Raw genomic sequence first — 16,567 nt, 5'->3', positions numbered from 1 at the left:
AAGTAAGTGACAGCCATTCACTAGTTCATTCCTCAGGACAATGCCTTGACCAATCAGAGTCAAGCTGCCTGGGTTAAATTTCAAACTAAGATTGGCAGTTAACTGTCAGTCACCATAAACTGGTGCATTCTCAATGGCAATGCCTCTATCAATCAGAGTCCACTTGTCAACCAATCAGCACTCTCTTCTCATACAGTATAACGTTGTTGCTTTCCCTTACAATTGGTATTCTTGCGAATTGTCCTGATGAGTGCAAGATGAAAAGCTTCGACAACATGTCTCTATTTTCAGCAATACTCAAATTCTGTACTACCAAATGACTATTTGTAGACTAACTGCTTCAGTACCTGAGCTAGGAGCACTGGATGCTGCTTCAGTGTGCCAAAGTCTCTGTCTTTCTGAACAGACATCCAAATTTCAGCACAAAAGTTCTAACAGTCTTCAGTCTCAATCAAGAGACCACAGCTTAAATTTTCTGAATGGCATATTTTAACGCCATCTGTGATCCATTTTAAAGAAATGCTTATCACTGATATTTACAGCAATTGAAAATTCTAAGTTCCCCTATCTAAAAAGACAAGTTAAGGTAAGCCAAAAGGGTCATTTATGCACAGTTCTCACTGTTATGGTGTTGTGAATTGATCAATATCCTAAATAGTGATTTGTTTTTGTAGTTACCCAATAAATGACTGAAATAACTATAAGCTATAATGTGTTAGTAGCTCTTCGCTGTTTACATATTTAGAAGTAAAGCCTTGCTCATTTATTTCAATTGATTCTCTGATATGTTATTTCTATTTACAGTGTTTTTATTCACAGTTTGTATTTGTCATTTCTTTTCAGCGAACTTAATTTAGTTCCATGCCATTATATTTCTTATACTATTTGAGTAGAATCAAACCACAAACAGAACATGGTTCAGACTTTAGTACGTTCACACAATCTTGTTGGATCATTCTAATCTACTCTATTTCATTTGAGGAAGAATTCCAATCAGAATATGACATTCGGGTCTGGGACACTATTTTAGGTCAACAATATATCTCTATTCAAAGAAAATGAAAGCTGCTGTTATCTCACCTTGCCAAACAAGAGACATGAATCCAAATAAATCTAGAATATCACATTTTAGAACATCTGTGTTCACATATATTCACCTTTTTTGAGTGTGTCACTTCAGTACAAATTCTGTGCTAACTCCAGTTTAGACATTTGGTGCTGAACATAATTCATGCATTAAGCATCCATTGCTTAGTGCAATAATAGTTCAGAACCTGATGTGTAGTTTTTAATGTTTATCACAGTCTTGTAACCTAATTGTTTTTATTCATTCGGGGGATGTGGGCGTCGCTGGCTAGGCCAGCATTTATTCACCATCTCTAATTGCCCTTGAAAAGGAGGTGGTGAGATGCCTTCTTGAACCGCTGAAGTCTTTGAGGTTACCTCTACACCTACACCTGTTGGGGAGTTCCAGGATTTTGACCCAGCAACAGTGAAGGAACAGCGATATAGTTCCAAGTCAGGATGGTGTGCTGCTTGGAGGGGAACTTTCAGGTGGTGGTGCTCCTATGCATCTGCTGCTCTTGTCCTTCTAGGTGGTAGAGGTGGCAGGTTTGGAAGGTACTGTCGAAGGAGCTTTGGTGAGTTGCTGCAGTGCATCTTGTATATGGTACACACTGCTGCTACTGTGCGTCGGCGGTGGAGGGAGTGAATGTTGAGGGTGGTGGATGGGGTGCCATTCAAGCAACTGCTTTGTCCTGGATGGTGTTGAGCTTCCTGAGTGTTGTTGGAACTTCACCCATCCAGGCAAGTGGAGAGTATTCCATTGCACTCCTGACTTGTGCCTTGTAGATGTTGGACAGGCACTGAGGAGTCAGGAGGTGAGTCACTCGCAGCAGAATTCCCAGCCTCTGACCTGCTCTTGTAGCCATATTTATATGGCTGGTCCAGTTCAGTTTCTGGGCTATGGTAACCTCCAGGATGTTAACAGTGGGAGATTCAGCGATGGTAATGCCATTGAACATCAAGGGGAGATGGTTAGATTCTCTTGTTTGAGATGGTCATTGCCTGGCACTTGTGTAGTGTGAATGTTGATTGCCACTTATCATTCCAAGCCTGGATGTTGTCCAGGTCTTGCTGCAGGTGGACATGACTCCTCAGATACTGAAGCAGCCCATGAATGGTGCTGAACATTGTGCAATCATCAGTGAACATCCCACTTCTGACCTTATGATGGAGGGAAGGTCACTGATGAAGCAGCTGAAGATGGTTGGGTCTAGGACACTATCCTGAGGAATTCCTGCAGTGATGCCCTTGAACTGAGATGATTGACCTCCAACAACTACAACCATCTTCCTTTGTGTTAGATATGACTCCAACCAGCGGGGAGTTTTTTCCCTGATTTCCATTGACTCCAATTTTAAATGCAACTGCCATTTAATATTCCTTGTTCCAGTCCTACTCAGGCCCCCTCCCTCAACTCTTTTTCCGGTACATTGATGACTATCAGTACTGTTTGCTGCTGCCATCCCAAATTGGTAAACATTATCAACTTTGCTTCTAATTTCCACCATTCTCTCACCTTTATATGGTCCATCTCCGAAACTTCCCGTCCCTTCCTCAACTTCTCTGTCTCCATCTCTGGGGATAGGCTGTCTACTAATATCCATTATAAGCCTACTGACTCCCACAGCTACCTCGACTACACTTCTTCACACCCTGCATCCTGTAAGAACTCCATTCCAATATCCCAGTTTCTCTGTCTCCGACGTATCTGCTCTGATAATGCTACCTTCCATGACAGCACTTCTGATATGTCTTCCTTTTTCCTCAACCGAGGATTCCCCACAGTGTGGTTGACAGGGCTCTCAACCTTGTCTGGCCCATTTCCCACATCTCTACCCTCACCCCTTCCCCTCCGCCCCCAGAACCACGACAGGGTTCACCTTGACCTCACTTTCCACCGCATCAGCCTCCATATCCAAAGGATCATCCTCCGCCATTTCCGCCACCTCCAGCGTGATGCCACTACCAAAGGCATCTTCCCCTCCCTTCCCCTGTCAGCATTCTGAAGGGATCGTTCCCTCCACGACACCCTGGTCCACTCCTCCATTACCCCCTTACCCCCACCACATCGTCCCCTTCCCACTGCACCTTCCCCTGCAATCGCAGGAGGTGTAATACCTATTCATTTACCTCCTCTCTCCTCATGATCTCAGGCCCCAAACACTCCTTTCAGGTGAAGCAGTGATTCACTTGTACTTCTTTCAATGTAGTATACTGTATTCGCTGCTCACAATGTGGTCTCCTCTACATTGAGGAGACCAAACGCAGATTGGGGTGACTGCTTTGAGAAACACCTCTGCTCAGTCTGCAAGCATGACCCCGAGCTTCCGGTTGCTTGCCATTTCAACACTTCCCCCTGTTCTCATCTCTGTCCTGGGATTGCTGCAGTGTTCCAGAGAACATCAACGCAGGCTCGAGGAACAGCATCTCATTTAGCGATTAGGCACACTACAGCCCGTCGGGCGGAACATTGAGTTCAATAATTTCAGAGCATGACAGGCCCCCCATTTTACTTTTATTTTTAGTTAATTTTTCTTTTTTATATATTTTTTTGTTTATTTTATTTTATCTTAGTTTGTTCAGTTTACCTACCCACTTTTTTTTCATGTTTATACTTGCAGCTGTTCAGTTTTCAGTCCGTTAACACCCGATCTGTACTAATGCTTTGTCTTTCAACACACCATTAACATATTGTTTGCCTTTGCTCCATGACCTTCTGGTCATTTATTCTCTGTGTCCTTGTCCTATCTACACCTTCTCCGTTGTTATCGCTTGCCCCACCCCTGCTTTACTTGCTTAAAACCTTTCACATTTCGAATATTTGCCAGTTCTGAAGAAGGGTCACTGACCTGAAACGTTAACTCTGCTTCTGTCTCCACAGATGCTGCCAGATCTGCTGAGTATTTCCAGCATTCCTTGTTTTTATGCCATTTGACTATTGTAATACAGAAACATATTGAAGTCTTATCATAGAATGGAATTATAGAATGATTACTGCACAGAAGGAGGCCATTCAGCCCTTTGTGTCTGTGCTGTGTCTCTGCAAGAGTAACTCAGCTGGTCCCACTCCCCTGCCCTTTCCCCGTGGTCCTGCAAATTTTTTCTCTCATAATTTTCCAATTTCCTTTCGAAAGTCGCTATTGAATCTGCCTCCACCACACTCCTCAGGCAGTGCATTCCAGATCCTAACCACTCGCTGCGTAAAAAAGTTTTTCCTCATGTGGCCTTTGATTCTTTTCTTATTCACCTTAAATCAGTGTCCTCAAACTCTCAACATGGAAATGAGATCAAAATATTACGCACATTACTTCAAATGAAGAATATAAGTTTCATAAGTATATTTATAAAACTATTTACTTATTGCTAAATTTTAACAGGCAAGTAACTTTGTTCTTCACTAGATCTTTTGCCTTTGTCTCAGTTAATACAATTATATTAAAAAATTGTTGTCCCTTTTACTTACCATGATAAATTTGTGAATAATTTTGAAGCTGTCATTCCAGCACTGTCAAAGGTGATTTTCTCCATTGTTGTGCTTCTAATGAGCTGAACTGGTAGTCATGCATCATTGTTCAAATTTGACTGACTGACTCGTTTTGTCTTGCTGCAGTTCCAAGGTCAGTACCAAAGTGGCTTAGAAACATTCCTTTCTGACCCCAGGACAAACTACACTGTCCCATTAGCAAGTACTTTGTTTTTTTACTCTGCAATTTGCACCTCATAGTCTCATGTAAACATTTTGCCGAGTTGCTCTAGGGCAAAGTGAATTGGATGAAAACCAACTTGATTTTGTAGTATCCTAGTTTGTCAATGGATAGTTTTGGAAAAGGATCTGAGTGTTCAACTTTCAACTGATTTCTTGTTCCTCACAGGTACATTCTGCTGTTTTTGATTCATTTACACTTCACAAAATACTGTTGCAAAAACTCTAATTGTTCTATCGAAAAAGACCCTACAGTTTTTCCTCCCCTTCCTTTGCTGCATCTAATTGTTTCTTAAATAGTTCCAGGATTCTTTGCCTTTACTATATCTTGTTATGACCAAGGTGGGAAGAATGCACTGTTTTCTAGTTCCACTTCTCTACAGGTCACAATATATATTTTAATTTTTTTTCCAGTTACCAATACGGTCAATCATAGGCTCTATTTTTATCCCAGAGTAAGTTACACCAACCTTTCTTTAATAAACAGCAAAATTATCAGTTTATTATAAAACAAGTCTTAACCAGTAACGAAGAAAAGCATTAACACACAGATTGAAATAAGAAAATTCCTTTTTTACCTTAACCTCTCTCTCTCTCTCTCTCTCTCTTTTCTGGTTTGGCATCCCAAATATGCATAGACAGCTGTCACTGGGATCTTCCTAGAACAGTTCTTTTCAGGCAATGTTGAAGATCAGTTTGGGCAGGCTTTCCAGGAGAAATGCAGCAAAATGGGTTTCCGGTTGGCCTTGCAGAAGGAATGCAGCATCAATTTCTCTATTTCTTACACTCACTTCTAAGAGCTTCTCAAAGAGATGGAAAAACTGGCAGGCTTTTTCCAAAGAGCTGGAACAGGCTGAGTTGGGGTTTGTCCTTGGCAGGTTGATTCTCTAACACCTTTTCAAAACTCTGTCCATACCCCAACTGCCCGTCCAAAGCAAAACCAAAAACATCTCGGGAGTCAACCCCCCTGACTCCAATAAATCTTGACCTGTTACTTCCATGTAAATGTCTTCCCCAAGTCAAAAAGCCCCATGCTGGGTATTTATCTGAAAACAGGTGCCTTCCAGTAACTGTTGTTTACAAGCCAAGTCCAAAAGACCTCCTGATGACCTCTTTGTAAAAAAAACACAAATGCCAGCATGTATGAAATCTTTTTTTCAATTTTAAAACAGAAATCCCCATAATTTAACAAAAATAATGGAAGCACTCAAAACAATCTGGCCCTTCCAGATGTCGAGCATTTTGTGTGAAGAGCTCTCTGCTACCAGTCTTGGACTTCTTTTGTAATAGTTTGAGTCTTTTTTATGGTCAATCTTTTATTGGCAACTTGAAAGATAAGTAATTATTTGAGGCAATCGTGATTCTTTGTTTATGTGTGATGCCATGAGGTGTGTTACTTTTCAGACTCAATACCCTTGAAACCACATTATTTGTGCATTTCAGAGGCATCATATCTAATGAGAAAACATGCACCAGATGTGAGATTTCAATTTCTTTAGATATTATGTAGCTTTACCACTGATTTAAAATATCAATACAATCATAATGGTAATTCTGCTAGTACAGTGTTTCTTTCATCTGTATAAGATAACAGAGTGGCCAGCAACATGTGTTTTCAAAGATCACAGAGTTGTGCACAAATAGCCCTTGTGTCCATACAATGAGCTTAATCTGTCACTAATGGTGAGCTCAGTTTGCCTTCCACTTGAGTGAGAAATCACCATGGCTTTTATCTGACAAATGAGAATATGTTTTTCCCAACATTTGAAATTATTGCAGTAATTCAGTACCAGTAGATTCATGTTCATTACTTTCAATTCGCCATTCAGGGTTGATATTAATGTGTTGTTTTAGATATGGGGCAAGAAGTATATTTTGTTAATGTCTGACTAGTGAAGGTATTTAGCAGCAGTTAATCACAAAATTGAAATAGTTCTGAGGTCAGGTTGATGTTGACCAATGTTAGAGGAATTCAGTTCTGAATATTCACCGTGATTGGGAATTAATGACTGTAGTATTTTTGGCACTGTCTAAAACAGCTTCTGTAATTCAATGCACACACTCGTCGGGAATCATTGATCTGGATATTGACTGGAGCAGATTGCACAGGAATGGAGGTTTGGATGCATGCTTTAGAATTTTAACTCCATGGAATACGTCTTCTGGCTGTGATTGACAGATTTGGCTTCCAGTCAAGCAGAGAGGACTCTAGAGCAGGCCACAGGAGCAGGTAGGGAGATTGCAGCTGCTACTAAGAGCAGATGGATGGGGGAGGGTCCAATCCACAATTCCAGGGGTTGAGGGTCTTGGTATGGGCAAGGGTGGGGTGTCTTATGGTTGGGCAGTTTGGGGAGCCAGGAGCAAGCACTCTTGTTCCTCCTGACACAGAAGCAATGCTGTAAAGGCACTTAATTTCTTTCTAAAGCTGCCCTAACCTCCCTTCAGTTACCAGGCCAGGAAACCCAGCCAGCCAGGGTTAAACTGCAAAGCAGGTTAAATTAGAGCAGAGACAGCAGTTTCTGAATTTCAGACAAGTTTGTGGTTTTCCAGTGGGTTCTGGTTTTATTTTAAAAAGCCCGCCAAAAACCACGAACCTGTCCGAGGTTCAGAAACTGCTGTCTCTGCTCTAAGCACCTGTCAGCTGTGAAACTGATGGCCGTGACTTTTTTTTTTAAAATTTACCAACCACAAAGCTGCTCTGGGGAGAGTTCCCACTCTCTGCAACGGGCAGAGCGCAAGGGGGAGAGAGAGAGAGGGGGATGACACAGAGTGGGGGGGGGAATGACAGATGGGGGGACAAAGGGGACACGGAGAGGGAACGAGAGAGACAGACAGAAAAACGTAGAGGGCTGGATTCTATAGAGCCCTCAATGTCAGGATCCGTGGCGGGAGGGGGTGGGCGCATGATGATTGTCCCTCGGGAGGTCTGCCGCGGATCTCAACGCCAGCAGGGCCCAGCCCGATATTGATGGTGATGGTGAGGCCTCATGGCAACCTGCCCCCACTGCTTGGTGATGGGACAGCCATTTAAATATTTAAATAAATTAACTTACCTGAATAAATGTGTTCCCCATCACCTCCTGAAGTCCCACCGCGATCTTCACCCCAGCGGTCGGCAATGCCTGTCAGGGGAAACGAGGCACAACACTAGTGGGGAAGGGGGAGGAGGGAAGTGTGGGAGGAGGGGGGAATGGGTCAAATGAATGTCATGGGCTGAGGGGATGGTGGGAAGGGTTATAGTTCTAGGTTTGTGCAGTTTGAGGGAGAAGGTCAGATTGTGAAGGTAAGTGTTTGGGGGGGGGGGGGAAGGGACAATAATTGAATTGATATTGGTGGGAGAGGGGCAAAAGAAATGTATTTATTTCAATTCAATATTACTTTAAATGTTCTGGTAGGGCTGGCAACCCTTTAAAAATGGTGTCAGTGCCATTGCTGTGGACGAACAGCCTGCCCCCTCCACATGATCGGGGGGTGGCCCACACTTGGAATCATGGCGGCTCTTTGGCATGTAGCCCACACATGCAGGCCACCATTTTTTCCGCCTGCCACCTATTTTGGCGGCAGGCCTATAGAATTCAGTGCAGAGAGAGAGAGTAGTGGAAGAGAGAACGATCAAGAGCATTCCTCACAGATGGATGTCCATCTGGAATACTCCGCATTGCTACAACAAGTGGGCAGGCAAACATTGACTCCTTGTGCAAGCAGAAAATGTCAGGTATCTCACTAAATCAGTGTCCAACATTGTGACCAGAAAGTAAGTCAATAAATTAGTCTTCCCATTTAAAGCTTCTTCACAAAAATTCTCCTTTGTTGTTGTTTTGACTAATAGAAAGATAACTTTATTTATCTGGAGAAATGTGTTTTAAATTGGACTGTGTTTTGATGGCATTAGATTGGATATATACTTTTTATACAGATTAATCCCTCCCCTACCCCTCCACCCCAATGTCCGTGGCTGAGTCAATAACTTTGTTAAACATCCGTGGTGCAACATGTCGGTCCCTATCCCTCCTTCTGGTTATCAACTCTTCTGCCTGTTTCTCCTTATTTACTCTATCAGAACTCATCACACAGGACCTGCAAAACTTGACTCAGGCTGTCATTCTGAAATTATTCTTCAGCTCCCTTATGTCCTGTACCAATTTCAGATGCCTTTATTATCTACTAAATCCAGAAATAATCTAATTTTGAGTGCCATCACAGAACTGTGGCAAGTCCACCTCATAAATTAATTGTTCTAAATCTGCAGTTTGTATTCCTTAAAGGGCACTGTCTTCAATAAAAAAAAAAGTATCTTTAAGCCCTTAATTTGTCTACAAGCTCAAGACGTCATCAAATTACACTGAACTGTGTCATCACGTTGTTTATGCTTATTATCTTAATGTTGGAAAATGACAATTGGCTGCTTGGTTCATCCTTTCCAAATCTAAAAATAAATTCAAATTAACAAATGCTTAACTTAAACTCATAATTTCCTTCACCTCTTTGCCTCTGGTTACGTGCAAAGAGGTTGAATTTGTGCTGAGATCTCAATAAACAACATGGTAAAGTGTTTTGCATGAAATTTCTCCGTGCACTATTACTATGTTAACCCATTTATATTAAGCAAGTTATACTGAAACAGTAGAGGAATTTCATCCCAGAAGTATTTTAAGAATTCCTTTCTTAACCATTTGGATTGTTAAATTGTTCTGCTTGCCCCTAAACTTTTCCCAATAAAAGAAAGTTGCATTTATTTAGCTCTGAGATCGTCATACCTCAGTAGTTTAAAATATGGCATGGATTGTTTTAGCATTTGAGTTGCTTCACTTCCTCAATCTTTTTTCTGCATATTGATGAAAATTGGACACAGTACTCCCTACATGATCTTACTAATGCTTTGTAGAGTATCTTCACACTTACTACATACAATATATAATGAATAGTGCCAAAAAGGTAAACATGCAGTACTGGCATGTTATGTTTCTTCCCATGTTCATTTTGTACAGCTTGCTTGGCAAGCTGTGACTTGTCAGAACACCGTGGCCTAATTAAGATCGACTATAGTTCCATGTATAGTATAGTACAGCCAAGTTTTGTGTGTTGGGAGAGCACTGGAACAGAAACACACCAAATGAGTTAATTTATGGTATTTTTGAAATTAAGATGTCAAAGGCATTTAAAACAAATTCAGAAAAAGACATTGTCAACACTCAACATTGCTTTCATAATTTTCACAATGCAAATACTGTATGCTTATTTAAAAAGAGTTACATTTATCATGCAGTTGTAATCTATGTCACTTATTTGTTGCCAGTAAAAACGAGTAAAAAAAAAAGGTCTGCAGTATAAATTACCAGGTCTGTAAGTAAAGTTTTGTATTTCTTGTCCTTAACGAACCTTACCAAAGCCATTGTCTTTGCACCCCATCACAAACTCCATTTTCTAACCACAAATTCCGCCACCCGCCCTGGCCACTGTCTCAGGCTGAACCAGACTCTTCATAATCTTGGCATTTTATTTGACCCAGAATTAGGCTTCCGACGCCATATCCTCTGCATCACAAAGACTTCCGTAATGTAGCCTGTCTTCTTCTCTGACCCAATTCATCTGCTAAAATCCTCATCCACGCTTTTGTTACCTCTCGGATTCTACTGTACCAATGCTAGCCTGTTTGGCCTCCCATTTGCCATACGCTGTAAACATAAGTTCATCCAAAAATTTGCTCTCCATAACCAAACTTGCACCTGTTCATCCATCAACCCTCTCCTCGCCGGCCTACATTGGCTACAGGTCCAGTACACTTCAAATTAAAAATTCTCATCCTTGTGTTCAAATCCTTCCATGGCCTCACACTTTTCTATCTCTGTATCTCCTCCAGCCCTACAATCCTCTGAGAGCTCTGTGTTCCTCCAGCTCTAGCCTCTTGGACATATCCCATTTCCTTTGAAGTAGATTATAATCCTCGCCCCATTTTGGGACCATCCTGGATCAGACGTACTCCCAAGATGATCACTTTCACTTACGGTTGAGAAAGACAGATCCCACAGACACTTGAATGGGTCTGAAGAACTGATCTAACTCTTCCCAAAGGCAAGTAACCAGCTGAGGATATTACTGTCCTCCAGATAGCCTTTGTAATACGTTTTAGCCAGATTATTACAACCCAGATATTGTAAGGGTCCAGGTATCTCTCATCAATAATGTACCTCCCCGCTGAAGAGTATACAGAGATGGGTTCTCGAGTTTGAGAGACAGAAGACTATATGAGAAAATATACTTTTGAAATGATATTGCAGTTTATTAAAAAACTGAACATGCAATTCACATTTGATGGCTAAAACAATTGCAACATTGATGTTCTAGGAAAAGAAAGGAAGTATGGTCTTATTCCAAGTAGAGAATCCAAGATTTAAGTTTGAATATTGTTACAGTAAAATATTTAAGATAGCCATCAATATTTAAAGCAGCATTTACCTAAAAATCCCCAAGTAGAAAGCTAGAGAGTTTAGCAACATACCTCTATCCCAGTGAAGGGGAGCACTATCATCACCGCACCACAGTAGCTTGTATCTTTACCGTGAGAAAAGCTGGAATGAATCCTATGATTCTAAAGATCCACTGTGTGGTTCCAATAGTTATACTGCTTCTAAGCTGAATAACTAGTTTGTTTTTACATACGGGGGTGTTGCGTCTCTTGTAAGTAGATTCATCCCTTCTATTTCCCAAATAAGGCTCTATAACTGTTGATTCCTAGTTGAAATCCACATTATTTAATTTCTAAGAAAAGGGCTGAACTAGCAGGAAGCTGTGAGCGCACATGTTGGTCAACATCCCTAGGGCTAGCAGGATGCTGGATGTTGCACGTGATGGTACATTTCCTAGCTACACAACAGTGTTTTCAAATTATAACTCAGTTTCGCAGATTCAGTTGACTGATTTAGTTGCATCTGTAGAAAATAATGTCATCCATTGTTAGGTTGTGGTAATTACAATGGTTATTTATAAGACTTGTATTATCAGCGCTTTGCTGAAGTGAATATGTTTGTGTTTTTCATGAAAAAGTTCTTTTTTTTCAGAAATTGCCTTTGTGTTAGGGGGTATAGTTAACATGCTACAGGATGTTTGTGTCCTTGGACATGTCTTGGCATGTTTGTGGCCCCTTCTACCCTTCTAGGCAGATGAAACTTTATTTTTAAATCCCTAATTCATAGGAAAATAACTCTTTTAACCTTATAATCCCTTCTTATGGACGGATTCCTTCACACCTTCACTCCACCATTGGCAGCCATGCCTTCTGCTGTCAGGGCCCTAAGTTCTGGAATTCCCTCCCAAAACTTTTTCACCTCTCCACCTCTCTATCCCCCTTTGTGATGCTGCTTAAAGTTACCCCTTTGGCCGAGCATTTGGTTGCCTTCCCTAATGTTTCCTTCGGCTCTGAGTCATTTTTGACTGTTTAAGCTCCTGAGAAGCACCTTGAGACATTTTGCTATGTTAAAAGCACTATATAATTCAAGTTGTTGATCTTCTGTGCTCCAGGTGTAATTGTTTCCATGCGCTGTAATTTTTAAACTAAATTCTATGAAGTAACAGTTAAATGATAATATTGGTGTGTATGTTGGCTGTTTTGTGTCATTTTTAAAGGTAAATAAATCAGTGAGTCATTTTCCTGAATCTGTTGTCTTGCACTTAAAGTTACTTAATAACTTACAGCATAAACTTGAGACAACCTCAAGTAAAACTGCCACCAATAATTGTACTCACCATTTTTTGTGTATTCAAGACACAGATCATGCTTAATTACACAGGTATGGCATAGTTACTATTACATGTTAAAATAAAACCATGGATCCATTGCCTCAATTGTTCTATATTTTGTAATATAAAAAATGCAAGAAAAGATGGTGATTTTTTTTCTCTCCAAATGTTTGTCGTAAGCACTGATTTAGGATTAGCCAGCAAACAACTGATCTCCAGTGGCAATTTTGAGGATGTATTACCCCTGATCTGAGGTTTTTCATGATCAGCTTACATATGTCAGCTGATGACTTCGGGTGGGCCTATTTCTGGCCACCACACAACACAGTCCAGGGTCTAATCTTCGAGCATGTGCAGAGGTAGTTTTAACCTCCTGAGGTAGAAATCAAGAAGGAAAGGTATTTATTAACTTGCCATTTGCTTGGTGCATAGGTTTCTGCACACTGTTCAGATGGTGCTGAAAGACAGTTTAGTCAGTTCATGGCTCCTGTAATTAAATCGTCTAAGTGGGGAGAAGCCAGGGATGTGGCTGCTGTATTTCTTAACCTGACTGTGTACCACAGAGGGTGGGACTGTTGTATCATAATCAATGACTGAACTTTTGCCATGCTTAAGTATAGGAATCATTAAAATTATTTTAAATCAATTTCCACTCCTGGATTTTTTTTCAATTGATGAATTGGTAAAATTAGATTTCCTCCTAAATTTGAGCCTCCCCCCACCCCCCCCCCCCCCCCCCGACCCTGAACAACTACCCATTAAATTAATTTTTAAAAATTGGGACCAGAAATGCAATGCATGCACGGCACAGTGGCGCAGTGGTTAGCACCGCAGCCTCACAGCTCCAGTGACCCGGGTTCAATTCTGGGTACTGCCTGTGTGGAGTTTGCAAGTTCTCCCTGTGTCTGCGTGGGTTTCCTCCCACATGCCAAAGACTTGCAGGTTGATAGGTAAATTGGCCATTATAAATTGCCCCTAGTATAGGTAGGTGGTAGGGAAATATAGGGACAGATGGGGATGTGGTAGGAATATGGAATTAGTGTAGGATTAGTATAAATGGGTGGTTGATGTTCGGCACAGACTCGGTGGGCCGAAGGGCCTGTTTCAGTGCTGTATCTCTAAATAAAAAAAATAAATAAATAAAATATCCATGATGTCAACACACAAATTACACTCTGTACTTGACATGTTGACATCACTGATAAGATGCATGCTCGTCTGTGGATCTGATTTTCAGTAGAAGGGATAAAGGCTCTACCGTGTGAATTTTTTTTAAGGGGACCTGGATCCATTCTAGATACTGCTGTGAGGACTTTATTCTTTCTACTGCATCAAACTTCAATATTTCAGTCCTATGGGGTAAGGACAGTCGTGCACTGACACAGTTACCACACTGATGGTCGCTTGAAAACAGGTCATCAATCAAAAGCTGAATCAGATGCTGAATATCAGGGCCCCTATGTTTATTATTGTGGTTCAGAAATGATGGGAGTGAGATTAGTTGCATAACTGCCAAAGAGCTGGCAGAGAAACAGTGGGCCGAACTGCCTTTTTCTGTGCTAAGATTTATGCATTACATTATACATTACTCGAAGCAAGATTATATTTTTTCTCAAAACATGATCAATGTATTTTTTGTGATCTGACCATCATAGTGGAAGGTAAGGGGATTCATAAATCTTGCAGCACAGAGAAAGGCCATTTGGCCCACTGTTCCTGTGCTGGCTCTTTGACGGTTACGCAACTAATCTCACTTCTCCCATTTCTAAACCACAATAATAAACATAGGGGTCCTGATATTCAGCATGAGTTCTACTGGTCTCTTGTCATAATGCTGCCAGGTCTTCAAATTCGCAATAAAAACTGAAATTAATAATCCTTACAAAAGTGGCAATTAAAAACTTGAAATATAGCAATAAAAACCCAAGAACCAAAAACAAGTTTACATTTGAGGCTCAAAAAAAGAACTAATGCCTCACAAGAGGAGCTGATATTTTCTCTTGGAGGGAAGGGGGTGTCACAATTGGTAAGTGAATACGACATATGGCTGGGAAATGGTTGAGGGAGGTTCTGTGAAAAAAACCTGATGTGGGACAGCAACCTATGACCAAGAGTAAATAGAGGATGAAAAGTAAGGGTTGCATTCCCCAAGCGCTTTACAAACAATGAATTATTTTTTGAAATGTAGTCACTGTAATTTAGGAAATGCAATTTCTTAGTTATGTTGTTTGAGGGATGAATATTGGCCATGGCATGCTCTCATGAAGTGCAGTGATTGAAAATACAGAACTCAAATTGAAGAGTTATAAAAAATCAATCTTTTCTTTAAAAAATGGACAATGGGCTGCAAAAATGTCCACCAAAGGTAAAACCTGTATATTCAAACTGTCTTACTATCTGTATCCTTTTGTTCTTGCATTCTAAGCTAAGAGGTGTGAATTACAACCATCCTGAACACATTGAGACATTTTGAAACAAAGAAACTGTGAAGTAGCCATATCCTGGGCCATTGTGGGTCACCACAGGGAGGGAGATCTACACCTCCCAACAGAGGCAACATGTGAGACTATTTTGACCTTAAAGGCAACTTTCTGGGGAGGGAGAGAGAGAGATGAGACCCAAGACAAACATCAGGAAAGGCTGTCTAGTTGAGAGCTGGGAGAAATCCAGCAAGCCAAAGGAGGTGCTCTGCTGTGAATTCTACATTTCGAGTTGTGCAGCAGAGAACTGGAGTGATCTCCCATCTCTAGATTGAAAATCTAAAAAACCAAGGCCTGCAACTTTAAAGTAGAAATTGACCTCTGAGAAGATTCAACAGGTTAGCAGGAGCCCCAAAAACTTACCTCACTTCAAACCACTTACCCCTTTTCCTTTCTATCTCTTAGTGTGTTTGTGTATGTGTGTGCGGGTGTGGTTATGACCATTTCGGGAATGAATATTGCTCAATAAATAGCTAATCTTCCATTTTAAACCTATAAGAAAACCTGTTGCTGTCTGTTTACTTGACAAATAAAACACAAAGGGGTTAAAATCCTAGTAACAAAAACACTTGCGATCAGGTGGGGGTTGAACAGTGGGGACCACCCATACCCCTCACCACGTGGCCTTAACAACCAGCACGTCAGCGGGAACTCACCCGATCTTCAAAATAATACTGTTGGATCTTTACATTCACCTGAGAGAACCTTGGTTTAACATCGAATCAGCAAGACATTGCAGCAGTCCCTCAGTACTGCAGTGGAATGTCATCCTGGATGTTCTGCTGAAGTGTCTGGAGTGGGACTTGAACTTCTGACTCAAAGGCAGGAGAGCTACCAACTGAGCAACAGCTGATCTTGTTTTAGGAAGTAGCATTAACTTGCCATTAAGTTGGATTTCCTGCTGATGGCGGCTGCACTCCTGTTTCAGTCAGAATGTCATGGATTCAAGTCTTATTCCACGTTTTGGGCACATAATTCAAGCTGATGTCTTCCAGCAGTGCTGAGTCGGCATTACTATTAATTCAAACAGGATGTGTAACTTAAGTCTATTGGCCTGTTCCTGTGGTTCAGGTAGATTGAAGATCCCACTATACCAGTCAAAGAAGCATGGTGGGGGAGGGTGCAGTGACTCTTGTCTGATCTGGACTGATTGCCATATCATTCCACAGATGTTGCCTAACCTGCTCAGTATTTCTGGCTTTTTCTGTCTTTGGCCTTTGAATTCTGCTGCATTGACCATTATTTCCCCCTGCCCCACCCAATACCCTCAGAAACAGTATTATTTTACGTGGCTGCAGCATATCCAATCTAAGATTGGTCACTGCACTGCAATGTATGTGAAGTGCTGTGAGAACTTTCTGAGAAATGTGGTAGTGGCAGGACTGACAACTCATGCCAGCTTAATCTTGTTCATGTACCCGTCATGTACGCAAGTTAGTGCCTATTGATCAGCAAGGATTCCATTTTTTTCAATGACCAATTCAGAACATTTCGGGGTGGTGCCAGTACGGGGTAGGGCTTATCCGGAAATGACCCGCTCCCTGTGAATAACGTACATTTGCCGCACATCGGACCAGCTGAA

This window comes from Heterodontus francisci, chromosome 3 (assembly GCF_036365525.1).
Source record: "Heterodontus francisci isolate sHetFra1 chromosome 3, sHetFra1.hap1, whole genome shotgun sequence".
NCBI classification, from domain to species: Eukaryota; Metazoa; Chordata; class Chondrichthyes; order Heterodontiformes; family Heterodontidae; genus Heterodontus; species Heterodontus francisci.
This window is presented reverse-complemented; position numbering follows the sequence as displayed.